At 32.8% G+C, this 12,948-nt stretch overlaps 1 long non-coding RNA gene across 1 annotated transcript; it reads left to right on the top strand.

The window, feature by feature from the left end:
- The first annotated feature begins 11,969 nt into the window (after nucleotides 1-11,969).
- LOC126628690 (uncharacterized) lies at nucleotides 11,970-12,916 on the top strand. The gene is made up of 2 exons (XR_007625520.1): nucleotides 11,970-12,685; nucleotides 12,787-12,916. It is a non-coding gene; the product is annotated as an uncharacterized LOC126628690 (long non-coding RNA).
- The last annotated feature ends 32 nt before the right edge of the window (nucleotides 12,917-12,948 follow it).

Below are 12,948 nucleotides of genomic sequence, written 5' to 3'. Positions count from 1 at the left end.
TAGGTACATTAATTTAATATTAATACATTTCGGTGCATATATTTAGGTACATACATTTCGGTACTAACATTTATGTACATTAATTGAGTCTTTCAAATTTGAAGAATGTTAAATAAAATTAATAAATTAAAAAACTCTTTTTTGGTCAAAAAATAAATTAAAATTTGTGTATTAATAAATTTAAATATTTAATGGGAGACATTAAATAAAATGCACATTAATTATTTTGAATTAAGGACACATTAGGGACTAAAATCAATATTTAATCTAACACCAGGTTTTTTTTAATTTTAATATTCTTGAAGGATTAAAGTTCAAAAACCCATTTTTAAATGGATTACAGACTTTGAATTTTCAACATGTTTTTGTTGGTCATGATGCCGATGAATCAATCAAAATTCGGATTCAACACTTCATTACCTTTGAACCGCGTGGAACTGTTCATTACATCAGCCTCCCTTCCAAATAAAATAAAAACCCTCAAAAATATATATGCTGCTCCTTCATTAGATCTCAGTTTGCTTCTAGGTTAATTACTTGGCATGAAATTTCAACATGCCCCTTGTCTAGTCAAAGCAGCCGCGTGACGAACTTTCTTAATAAAGATTACTTTTTGGAGTCTATAAAATGCATTGCGATCTTGAAATATTGCTTGCCCTTCCCAGTTAATCAACATATAATATATATATATATATATATATATATATATATATATATATATATATATATATATATATATCTCTTTGTTACATGCTCCCAACTTATTTCCAGCCCATTAATCTAGGCATTGTACCTAAGAAGTCTCAAGCCAAGAAACAAAGGTGATTTTGTCAATTGCTTCATGACATCGTCACAAGTCTGCGCTGACAAAGGAGGCTCTCCGACTACCGCAAGCTTGCCTGCTTCAAGCGAATCGAAGAAAAGCAAGTCAAAATCATCAGCATATTGGTCTCGCAAGCATGTTTCTAATTATTACATGGAAATACTACTAAATCTCATCAAGGGCATGTGAATCAATGGATCCAAGTCATATCATATATACCAGAACTGGGCTAGACGATGAGTAATAAGTTATGTATGGCCTGATGGAAGATGAGTATATAGTTATGTTTTTCTTAATTCGGTGTATAACGCTTTGACAATTAATATCCATTTTCTTTGTTTTTTTTGTTTTCTATTTGAGTTGATCCTGTGCTTATTTAAGGAAGTGCATCGACTGCTCGAGCTATCTTTTGTAGAAAGTGTAACTCGTACTCTGTTAATTGTGGCTCGAGCCCTTTGTACAAAAAGTGTATTGTGGATTACTTCATCGTTTTTAAACTAGACTAATACTGTAACCATTATAAATCTTTTTAAACTAGACGTATACTTTAACCATTATAATCTTCGTGTTCCTGATCTTGTTTGGTTTGTTTTTCGTATCTCTTGCCTATTGTTATTTGTTACTCGTTCTACACATTCTTGCAAGTATTGATTGATGCTTTCACACATCCTAATGAGTGACATAAAATTTTGACAGATTCCATTGTTTGCGAGTGAAAAAAAAAAGAAGCTTTTTTCTTTTTATAAGATATAACTGAGGAATAGGTGACACACTAGGGTGTTTTTCGGCTAGGGTTTTCTCTCTTTTCTCTGAGAGACAAAACTGATTTCATTCACAATTGCATTTAAGGCTTATGATAAAACACATAGGTATTTATAATACCCCTTGCCGAACCTCCTTATAAGTTTGATGCCATGATTTTTGTCCCACGCGTCTGGCCTAATAACTTGCCCACTTTGGGCTTGTGACCTGGACTCCTTTTAATTAAATAAAGCTCAACGCTTATGTTAAACTCATGGATATCTGGATTAGATAGAAGTATTCATGATTAATCATGATACTTTTTTGACCTTGATTGTAGTTACAATGCAATTCAGTTCTTCTATCATCCATACCACTATGTGATATGGAATAATGCTAAATCTCATATAGGTACCTACGATCACAACAATGCATCTTATCATGTGAAGCAGTTCTTACAAACATAGATTGATCAACAAGTATTTCGGCTGAAGAATTTTGAGATGGATCTTCTAGTGGCTTTGAGGAATATCTCCTTCTGTTGAACAATTACTAAAAGGTGATAGATTCCTTATTGCGTTTTCATATATCTTTATGTTCATATACATGAACTCAAGTAATACACAATCTGGCCCTACGAGGTAGTGAGGGCCTTGAGGTGAAGTCAAAATTCATATATATAAGCACAAGTTATCCAATGATAGCCCCATGTCTAAGAACTATTTACATACTACAACTCAAAGCTTTGTAATGTTTGACATGTTATAAGCATCCATACATTTAAATTTCTTGGGCGATCAGTGTTCAGTGAATTTGTTCAATAGGCAAGCACTTGTATATCCATCATGTCTCCAACATGCGTAACACAACATCATGCTAACCATGTGATATACATTGGCCTTTCTGGATAGTAAATGTCTAGTTAACTTTCCAAATGGCTAGGAACTTAGTTTAAGAATTAAGTGACTACGGATACAAGTCACTCTCTCCTAACCTCATTTAGGACATTGCTTCCAAACTTTAAATTTCACATACTCATTCATGATATTACCTCTATAATCTTATGTTAAACTCATGAATGAATAAAACTTGCCCTTTTTATTAATTAATTAAATGTAATTGTTACATAATATCCAATATCACATAATTGGATTTTAGGGCACAACTCCAACACGATCATGGCTAGCCATTGATTGGCACATGAGTATGTAAATCAACAAAAATCTTTCTCAATTGGTGATAGTAGACATTTGGCCAGTCTTGATTGGATCCATCATCTTATTAATTATGACAAAAAGTGTTTTGAACCATTTAAATTGTGGGTGTGATTAAATACGATTAGTATGATATATAAAATACTGAAAATATGACTTTAGTCCCTGAAATTCAAGTTTCTTTACATAAAACCCGACATAGTCTTTTTACCTGAATAAAACCCAATGATTAGGCTCCACATAAGCAAATTCATTAATTCTATTTGCCCTTACACATTTTTCATTTTTTAGATGCCTAAAACAACCATAATTACAGTTTTAATGTATACATTAAATTCTATGCATATTTGAAGGGAGGGATTAATGAAAAAAAATGCATTAATGTTTAAAATCATTGCATATTAATATATCATAACAAATTGTATGTTAATGCTTCTGAAAGAAAAAAAAAAGCACTAATGTTATACTTTCCTTAAGATTTCGTAATTGTTTTTCAAATTTGCATAAAATTTGACAATTTTAATTTAATATCGTCATTTTCTTACCCAAATGAAAATTTGAAGGGGCACTATAAAATTTGTCCAGTAATAATACATGCAAAATAATTTACTTATGAAGTTAAAGAAATGTTATTTGATTCAAGAAATTTATCTATATTTTATATAATAATATAGGTGAATCATTGCACAAATATATATTAGGAATAAAATGTGCCCAATATATATATATATATATATATATATATAATGCATGCAAATAATTCACCTAAAAATAAAGGAAATTTGGTTAAAAATAATATATCTACTACTTTCAATTTTCTTTTTTTTTACAAACATAATGTACCTACAATATAATTTACCTATTGTTTAATCAAATAAAAAAAATAATGTATCTACTGTTTCATTTTAATGGCGATAATTTGTCTTGGTTTAGTTTTTATGAAATAATTTAGGCACTATTTAACTTGACCAAAACTATGTAACTACTACTTTAATTTACCTACAAAATAAATGTTATTTGACTCAAAATTAATTTATTTATATTTTACATATAAATATAGATAAATTATTTTTAAAACGCATACATAATAACAAATAAAAATTGTCTAATGTATGTAATAATCTATGTAAAATAATTTACCTACAACATAAAGAATATTAATTGGTTTTTTTTTATCAAACAATATTATTTGATGGAAAATAACTGATTATACAAAGGATTTTATTTTTTCATACGAAAAATGTGCTCATAATTGTTTATGAATATGGATAAATTAGTGTGTGTGTGTGTGTGTATATATATATATGTTACTAATATTTATGATACAAGAAAGGAAAATTTTCCATATGGGGTTAATTGCTAATCATAATTAGGGTGAGTAATAATATTTATTGACATAATTAGGGTTTTGTGGCATAAGTTGTAAATATTTTGTAATAATTGGTTACATATTTGTCTACATGGTAGTCTATTTGAATTTTGGGTTTTATTTGAATATTTACTCTTATGTGGATTTTTGTTTGAAAAATAGGAGTTTCAAGGGTCTTTCTCTAAAGAACCCTATAAAATATTGAAAGGTTTTGTACGGGTTAAGATTAAAATTTTCTTTAACTAATTAACCATGCATATGTACATATAAAGCAAGATTATAACATGCATACACAAATAAATAGCAGAAGCAACAAAACTAGTCGTAAGTACAAACCCCTTTCTCATTGACCAATGTGGTTGATCTATTATAATTTGCTTTCAAGATTCAATAACAAAATCCAAAACTCATTCACCCAAGGCAAAACTGGCCGTAGGGTTTCTTTGTCCTTTTGGTCCTTCTCTCAACGTAAGTTACCAAAGGACTTAATATGGTCCAAGTGAACTCGCGCCCAATGGTCCCTATCAATCCAACATTATTTCGACGCTCAAATTAGACATTAAACGTCTATGATAATTAATTATTGGCTTTATAGTCAAAATGGTCTTTGAGATTTGTATAACACATCATTTTGGTCCATAAGATTGAAAATCAATAGAAATGGTCATTGAGATTGTCCACCATCCATTATTTTGGTCATTCTGTTCAAAACTCCGTTAAGTATCTCGGAGCTCTTGGCCGAAAGTTTTGGCAATTTTCAAAACTTCGTAACTCAATCGTTTCTTAATCAAATTCGATCCATAATATATCAAAATGAAGATAGGAAAGTGTAGAACAAGATTATATCTATTTGGAATCCCAATGGTTACCAGAGATGGCTGAAAAATAGTCTGAAAGGTGACTGGTCCACGAGAAAATTGGAAAACTCGCCAGAAATTGGGTAAACTTTAAACGTTCATAACTTCTTCAATACTCAAAAGAATTTAGCGATTCAAAAACAAAAATCATACTTCTAAATGATACAAAGAGAATGGTACCTTTCTTGATGGCTAAATAGCCATGTTCTGGCCAAAAAACGGCTTGAAAGTAGCTGTCTTGGTCTCGAGTTAGCCACTTTCGAGCCATTTTTCGGCCAAACCAAGGCGAATTAGCCATCAAGAAAGGTATGATTCTCTTTGTCTCATTAAGAAGTATGATTTTAGTTTTCGAATTGCTCGATTTAGTTGAGTATTGAAGAAGTTATGAACGTTTAAAATTTACCCAGTTTCCGGCGAGTTTTCCAGTTTTCAGGCGGACCAGTCACCTTTCAGGCTATTTTCCAGCCATCTCTGGAAACCATTGGGCTTCCAAATAGGTATGATCTTATTTTACACTTTCCTATCTTCATTTTGATATATTATGGGTCGAATTTGGTTAAGGCTTTGAAAATTGCCCAAACTTCTAGCCAAGAGCTCCAGGAAACTTAACAGAGTTTTTAACGGAAGGGCCAAAATAATGAAATGGTGGACAATCTCAAGACCATTTATATTGATTTTCAATCTCAGGGACCAAGGTGATGTCTTATGCAAATCTTAGGGACTATTTTAGCTAAAAAGCCTTAATTATTTCATCATTTCCTCCTTACCGAAACTTTTTTATTCACCTCACACAAAGAATATGGTGTGCAATCATTAGGTTTTAATAGACGAAACCGTGAGACAAATACAAACTCTTTGATCGTTTTGAAGGATTGAAAACAACCTTTTAATCTACTTTATTGTGAAGAGCTCATTATTGATTATGCGTGACTTCACTGATTATGAGTGGTACCTAGCTGTATATCATTGCTCCCAGCTCGATAAAATGTATAAGGAAAACCTATTCAATTGCAACTTACAATGAAGAACGATCCGTCTCTACACCATACCCCCAATCACATTTTCGGGGTATAGATACTCTATATCAAACCCAATGTGATCCCTTTTCTACATACATGATACTTACTGTAGCTATCAAGAATTTATTCTCGATCACGCTTAGTACTTCAGCCGAGTATTCTTTGATAATATCTTAGAGTATTCAACTTTCATTTAAACAAAGCTAGAGATTTTTTGTTGTACATTCACCTGACACCATAGATAACAGCATTTTCAAAGGAGATGTCAAATTTTAAACATCAAAATGATAGTTGATAGCTTATGTGGCAATATGACATTTTGTACAATATTTTGCTCCACCTGATATGTTAAATAATAATGTTATTTAATAAAATTTTTTTTTGTGGAGTCCAATGCTTAAGGCAACCAGTCAAATATTTCAAAAACATAAACAACATTTATTATATATTATATTAATCTATTAAAAAATCATTTAATGAATTAGACATCTGCTGTCAAATTTGACAGCAAAAGGTTTTGCCTTCAAATGACTCAGCGCCACGTAAGAAATTGAAAGCTCGGTTGGAGAGAGTTTGCTATCATTTTTTACTGTTATATGTCTATGTGACAATTTTGACATCTTCTTTAGAGATGCTCTAAGGGGATAACCCAGATGTAGGGCATGATTCGTGTACAAAGTCACCAGTCTATCCATATGCCAACCATGATCTCTCAACTCTAATGATTAATCTGTATAATTGCAATTCAGAGTTACTTACTTGACATGTAATCTTCATTTAATCACCTCCACACTTGTCTTTGCCTACCCCCACTAATGGTCTGAGACTGACCTTGCACCTTATATCCCTAACTTAATTTGTGCATACATAGTGTGCACCATTCTTACCGGATTATCCACTTACATAATCCAATGACTAGAAATAATGTTTAAGACAACACATATGAAAGGGTCTCTTTAACTTATATTCTCGAGAAGACTACCATCCCGAGGTTACTTCTTAACATATGTATGTAAACGTTATCCATGTACTCACTGTCTAGACTACTTTGGTAATTTCACTATAGTGATCTGGCCCCTGTGATTAATTTATGGACTAATCACTATATTACGTTTAAGCAATCTCACTAGTCTTGATTGCTTTTAGGGCATACATCCAACAAATATGATATCCCTTTTACCTTTACTTGGACACCTAGATTAAAGCTTGTAATCAATTAGAAAGTAATTTATTAATTCGAGCACAAAGATGGTACAACAATGTGGTCTACCTAGAATTCCTCTTATCTAATTGGATATTGTTTAGATTTATCATTTGCCGCATCATATGGTACACTAATGTGGTCCAAAAATATGTTCAACCGCTACCATTTTTTTAGTAGAGCCATGGTGTTATAGGGTTAAACAATTAGTTGTTAGAGAGAGAGAGAATCAGTAGGATCGAACCTGCATGAGTGTATATAGACATGATTGATTTCCACCACTTTTGAAAAACATCATCTGCCTAACATTACTCGGTAATTAAAAAGAACCAAACTAATACTTATACTCCCTTTTTTTTGGACGAAGGAAATCTCGTTTCTTTATTACTCAAACAAGCTCTTAACTAGCAGATCGTTGAAACTTCAATATGTCATCATTGAATGAGATTAAAAGATTTTACTACTTGCAATGAAGAAGATTCAGATTCTTTGGAGACTTTGTTCAATTTTAAAATTTTTTGTACATGCTTCAGCAAATTCCTCAATTATCTTTAAGCCATATTTATATAGTCTAGGATTGTTTACCATTTTGCTATTCTCATGCTCGATTGATATGCATATATTGTTATATGAGCTTCCGTAGTGAACGCTAAAATAGTCCCCGTCACCGTTTAACCTTAAACGTAGAGATGAATGACTTTTAATGGATCGGAAGGAGAGTCCCCAGCGTATAGGGCCTCTCTAAACAAGAAAAAAAAGAAGCAGGTATTTAGCATTTTAAGCCAATTGGAAAAGTCCCCTGTTTATCTCCTTTGTGCCAATGCATTTTAGGAATGCCATGAATTTGAAAGAGAAGGCGAAATATTTACCGGACCACTGGCTACTGGACACGAGGGCCCCAACAACTCGTGCGTCGTACTATCATTTTAAGAGAAGGCCAAATCCACAAGGCCGGTCATTTTCTCCTCTCATGTTAATTGCTTTCCTTGTACAGCTAATAATACACTTGGCTACATCCAAAGACATAAACACGTGCTATGCATTCGAGAACCACACATTCATGCATCAAACCCCATTATTTGCGCATCTTTGGAAGTACTTGAGGTCTCATTGTCGTCGAGAGTTGTCCCACATCGGTGAGGGACAATGCTTACTATGTGCTTACATGATCTTGGGCTACTCCTCATATTGCCAATTGGTTTTATGGTGGAACCTCAATTTCATCATGGTATCAGAGCAAGGTTGTCCACGTGTGAAGCCCAACGGCCACACGAGCTCCACATCACTCAATTGTTGTCCACGTGTAGACTTGAAAATCCGCCCTATATGTGGGGGCGTGTTGAGAGTTGTCCCACATCGGTGAGGGACAAGGTTTGCTATGTGCTTATATGATATTGGGCTACTCCTCATATAGCCAATTGGTTTTATGGTGAAATGTCAATTTCATCAATTGTGAGCCTATTAATGAAGCAACAACTGGTACCATAGAGAAGCGGCCATAAACTGGAGAGTCTTGACCAATTTGAAAGATCACTTGATGTAGTTGAAATAACTTAATTTTGGGTTGTTCGATCAATAAAGGAAGTATACTGAATCAGTATGGATATCCTTCTTCTGACACAGCAATGCAATTTCACAATCAATATCGAAATGAAGTGTTAGATAATTTCTTTCTTCTTTTCTTGTTGCTTGTCGATGTAGAATTTTGTACCATTTAATATAAAATTCCTCAAATTCCTGTAGTATGTAGTATAAGGATTTTCTTCAGTAGAAATTGAAGATCAAGTAAAATGTGAATTTTGGAAGTACTTGAGGTCTCATCTATTGCGGAATACTTCAATTCCTTATAACAACGTGAGGTTTGGTATACTTTTCAACGTGAAATTTTATTTTTACATCTCCGCATGTCTCTTTACGTGTAACGAGTTTTTAAGTTTAATATATGAACAACACCATTGGGTAAGAAACTCGTATCCAAGATGGCTCAAATCCCTTATTATATTGGCATTGAGCTACAAAATTAGTCCTGTAAATGGCATTTGAGCTGTGGCAATTAGGAAACCACGGATGTGGAACTTCACACCATGCCCCTCCTCAAGTGTGCAACTTCGTGGCAGTTCGGAACTATATATGAGACTAAGTCATGGATAAAAACTTGTTTGTACTTCTTGTTCATATTTGGTTGATTGGATTTCAGGGGAATGGCAGTTGAGGATCCTAAAGGCTACAGCTGAGCATGGCTTGAAGCTAACAATTGAAGACTACGCATTTGCAAATTCTGCTAAATATCTTTAAGACATTTATTTTGGTATAGGAATTTTTACCATTTTGCTATATATTCTCATGCTCGATTGATATGTATAGTTATAAGAGCTTCCATAGTGAATTTTAAAGAGTAATGTTAGAAAGACTAAATTTACAAATAAAATGATATGGTTGTAGATGATTGAATTATTAATTAAGTATCAATTAACGTGTTTGTTTCTTATTGATGACACATCATTTAATTTAATTTTTTTTTAATTTTCTAGCATTATCCAAATGCTAAGATTGTCCTCGTCACCGTATAGACCTTAAACTCAGAGATAGATGGCTTTCAAATTTCAATGGGTCGTTAGGAGAGGCCCCACTAAACAAGGACTAAAGGGAAGGTCTTTATCATTTTAAGCCAATTGGAAAAGTCGTCCCTTACTTCTCTCCCGTATGCCAATGCGTTTATGGAATGCCGTGAATTTGACAGAAAAGGCCAAATAATTAACGGACCACTAGCTACTTGTATCCCAACAGTCATGCATCATGCGTATCACTTTCTCTTCCCGTGTTAATTGCTTTCCTTGTTTAAGCTGACACTAAATTCGTAGATACATCCAAAGATATGTTAACCACACACGCATGCATCAAAACCCCAAATAATCACGCATCTGTGGAAGTACTTGAGCTTCCCTGTAGCGGAATACTCCAATTCCTAGTAAGAACATGGAAGAGGTTTGGTAAACCTTCCAACATGAAATTTTATTTTTACACTTCCGCATGTCTCTTAACGCATGACGAATTTTTAAATTTAACACTTAAAAACACTATTAGGTGACGTAAAGCATGTGTAGTCATTGAGCTTTTCACTTAGGCCAAACTAGCTCTAATCCTACGAAGAAAGTTGAGATTACACGCATAAAAGATTTGGTAAAATTAGCAGTATAAGGAGTTCTCAAATTCTTAGTCATAAGCACATAAAAGATTTGGTAAAATTTATGATAGGAGATATTTCATCACATCCTCACACACACTTGTGGTCCAATATCCTAATGGATAGAGCATTGGGTTTCTATGCATGCATCCTGGGTTTGAAACTCCTCAAACCCCTAAATTATTTTTGGGATACTTTAGATGCGGTCCCTAATCATTAACATTCTTTGACTAAAACCTTAATGGTATTCAAAGTTTGATCAAAGTCCCTTGACTTTGTACACCTCATTATATTACAATTAATATTTATATTTTTATAGTTTTGACATTAATTGTTTGATATTAAAATCCCTCATTATAATACTATTAGAAACGGTTACAATAAAAAAATTCAAACATTTTGATTGAATAAATGGATAAAAACTATGTAAAAATAAGAAATAATAAATGGCAAAAGAATGTATCCATAGTGTTAAAAAAAATGGGTACATTTTACAAAAAAAATGGGTACATTTCACATATAACAAAGTGGTACATCAATAAAGAAGAATGGGTACATTATAAATAAATTAGGGTACATATAAAAGATTAAAAAATTATGAGTACAAATGAATTTTTTAAAAATATAGGCGCTAAAAGAAATTAATACATGGGTACGAAATAAAACTAAAAAGAAAATACTACAAACTTAAAAAAAAATGTTGCAAATTAAAAGTGGGTACAAACTAAAAATATAAATATATGATACAAAATTTAGACATAAAACATAAATATACCATATGTAATTTTTCTATCATTGATTAAATATACAATGTCACGTGACGGTATACACAAATATGGGCACAAAAAGAAACTAATATATGGGTAAAAATTAAAATTAAAAAAAAAGTTGGTACAAATTAAAAATAGGTACAAACTAAAAATAAAAATATATGATAAAAAATTTAGCCATAAATATAAATATACTAATTTTTCACACTAAAGGAATATATTTAAAAAATATTTTATTATTCAAACAATTAATGATGTTATTAATACCCAAAGACCTTGATTAAAAATTGAAAATGAATAGGATTTTAATCAATGGAGTAGTAAAAAGAACGATTTGATCCTAATTTCTCCATTCTTTTAATAGTTTCGGACCTCTCCCTCCCCTCAATAATAATAATTTAATAAAAGCTACATCTTTATATACTATATTTAATCCTAACAGGTCGAAAGAACAAATTGAGTGAACCCATATGGCATTAAATATGACAACAATCAAGTCAATGAGCTCCTAGCCAATGTCAACTGTAATTAAATTCAACTTCTCTTTCTCAACTTCAAATCTTCTGACCCAATTTTTTTTTAACAAATGATATTATCTACACTAAATGAGTGGAGAGTGAACTAATCCTCACAATAAATTAGCTATAATAATATACTCATTTTATTTATGGCCTCTCTGTAGCCCGTTTAACTTAGTGACACTTGTCCTTCACCTAACTCCAATCTAATAGTGTTAATTAACTTTGATATATCTCAAAGAAAACAAAAAGCAATAAACCCCTTAAGCCCCCCAGAGTCGCAACCACGTAGTGGTGAAGCCATGTGAGGGCGAGGAGTGGTGGCCGCCACTCCCCTCGCTGAACAAACAATCCTGGAGTGCTGGTTCAGCCCCTCTGCTCTTGACTCCTGAAACACTGCAATTGATTTTTGAAAATAAGTTCTGAATCACTGGCAGAGTCTCATTGGGTTCCGGCTTAAAGGCCAAAAAGGAGGTGCATAGGCGAGTTGTGTCCGTATAGTTCACAGGGCTTGGAGAGAAAGTTGTGGAAAGGGTAATTTGAAGGAGAAAAAGGTGTAAAAGTATTGGTATTGGTATTGGATTCCATTGAAGCTTCATTGTCAAGAAAATTAGTTCAGAAAAAAGGAAAAAGTTGAAGAATTGTGAAGTGGGTTGTGGAAAAAATGGTGGCTTGATCAATTGGTGGGGTAAGATCAAAGATTTGACAAATTGGGTTATGTTCAGCAGAATGATTGCAGTATATTGTTAGTAGAAAAAAGAAAAAAAGGGAAGAACTGGGAAGTGGGTTGTTCTAATTAGCTCAATTTATGGGTGTGGATTGTGGAAAAATGGTGTCTTGATCAATTGGTGGAGGGAGTTCAAAGATTCGACAAACTGGGTTTTGTTCAGCACATCAGAGTGATAGCAAGAACTTCGATGGAGAAGCACAAAGTTGAGTTAAATTGATTTGATGGTTTTGGGAAGAAATAGTAAAACTTGCAGAAAAAGGTACCATTCTCTTCATCTCATCGAGAAGTATGATTTTCGTTTTTGAATCACATGATTTCGTTGAGTATTGAAGAAGTTATGAACGTGTTAAGTTTACCCAGTTTCCGGCGAGTTTTCCAGTTTTCCCTCAGACCAGTCAGATTTGAGGCTATTTTCCGGCTATCTCTGGCAGCCATTGGGCTTCCAAATAGGTATAATCTTATTCTACACTTTCCTATCTTCATTTTGATATATTATGGGTCGAATTTGGTTAAGAAACGATT

The sequence above is a fragment of the Malus sylvestris genome, chromosome 7, assembly GCF_916048215.2.
Source record: "Malus sylvestris chromosome 7, drMalSylv7.2, whole genome shotgun sequence".
NCBI classification, from domain to species: Eukaryota; Viridiplantae; Streptophyta; class Magnoliopsida; order Rosales; family Rosaceae; genus Malus; species Malus sylvestris.
This window is presented reverse-complemented; position numbering and strand designations above follow the sequence as displayed.